Genomic DNA, 1,396 nt, shown 5'->3' on the forward strand with positions numbered 1-1,396 from the left:
TTTGTAGGGCAACACTGTTTTTTATCTACATACGACAACAGCTGATCTTTGTTTACAATTCGACGCCATTGCTTGATAAATTTCCATAAAAATTAAACGCTGTGAACAAATAAATAAAAATGTCTGTGAGAAGTAATAGTTTTTCAACGAGTGAAGTGAGCTTTTTATTAGAATTAGTAGAATGAACAGAAACGCTCCTGCTCTGAAAATATTCAACGCGGGCCGCGATGCTGGTAACAGAGGAAGAGAAGGACTTGTATTCACTTGGCATTTCCAATTGGCGTCAGTTAGCACAGAAGAGAAATGACTGGGGTGCTGTTTTGGACTTGGCCAAAATCGCTTGGGCGGTTACAGCGCCAATAAAGAAGAGAGAAGAAGAAGTAGAACTAAATAAAAATGTGCTGGAGTGCAAAAAAACTGATCGAGTCAGCGCAGAGGTAAAATTGAAAGTGTGGAAGGAAATAGAGATCGAGTTCAACTCAAAGTTTGGTAAAGTGTATAGGAGCTCAAAGGTGCTGAAGACGAAGTACGAGAATGTGAAGAAGGACTCAAAAAAGAGATTAGCAGCAGAAAGGCGTGATATTTATACCCAGCACAACAATAGACGGGAAAATACTGAGCATTTGCCAGCCTGAGCAAATTGCGGGCAATGAAGCTATTTATAATGACGACGCATTAGAAATAATTGGTAATTCGTAATTGAACATATCCCAACAATATGTGTACTATAATTTTAACATAATTGTACTTCAGAAGAAACTTGCATTGTGGAAGTTCCAGTGGAGATGGAAGAAGATTTATCCGCATCCCTACTAGAGCAGACACTAGGTAAATACAAATTAGCAAAATATTTATGTATGTAAATGTTTTGTGTTTAAATACATACTTTTTTCAATAGACAAACCTCAAGACATTTCGTGGCAGAAATATACCCCAGTCAATCTGCGAAAACCGGCACACCACTATGAAGGCTCGAAAAAGGAACTCTGCTCCGGACTCCTGGGCTGATACTGCCTCAAAAAAGGCAAAAAAGTGCGAGTTACATATGAAATGCATAGTTGAAGAGCATGAACTCTCAAACAAGAGGCTTCCACCAGTTGCATATACCCTTAGGGTAATAAGTAGCATTTGTTCCTCTGTCAATGCGTGATTCCTAAAGCACCTAGAATTTAATATTTTGAATTATTTAAAAATATAAATGCTTACCAATTTGTCGGGTGTCTGATGTGCTCTCCGATAAGCTCCAAAACGCGGTAAGCGGATGCTTTTGTTAGGCGAAAGCGTTCAAAAAAATCTTTTTCATCAACAACCAACAATACAAACAACCACATGATCAAGTGAATTGCAGCGGAATAGCTGCGCTTGATTGTGTTGGAATAACAAAAATGAAAATAGT

At 38.3% G+C, this 1,396-nt stretch overlaps 1 long non-coding RNA gene across 1 annotated transcript; it reads left to right on the forward strand.

The window, feature by feature from the left end:
• Positions 1–360: 360 nt before the first annotated feature.
• LOC108363861 (uncharacterized) lies at positions 361–1,110 on the forward strand. Its single transcript, XR_001847666.1, has 3 exons — positions 361–688; positions 754–828; positions 899–1,110. It is a non-coding gene; the product is annotated as an uncharacterized LOC108363861 (long non-coding RNA).
• The last annotated feature ends 286 nt before the right edge of the window (positions 1,111–1,396 follow it).

This window comes from Rhagoletis zephyria, unplaced genomic scaffold, assembly GCF_001687245.7.
Source record: "Rhagoletis zephyria isolate East Lansing unplaced genomic scaffold, Rhagoletis_zephyria_1.1 Rzeph_scaffold_01398, whole genome shotgun sequence".
In the NCBI taxonomy this organism is placed as follows: domain Eukaryota; kingdom Metazoa; phylum Arthropoda; class Insecta; order Diptera; family Tephritidae; genus Rhagoletis; species Rhagoletis zephyria.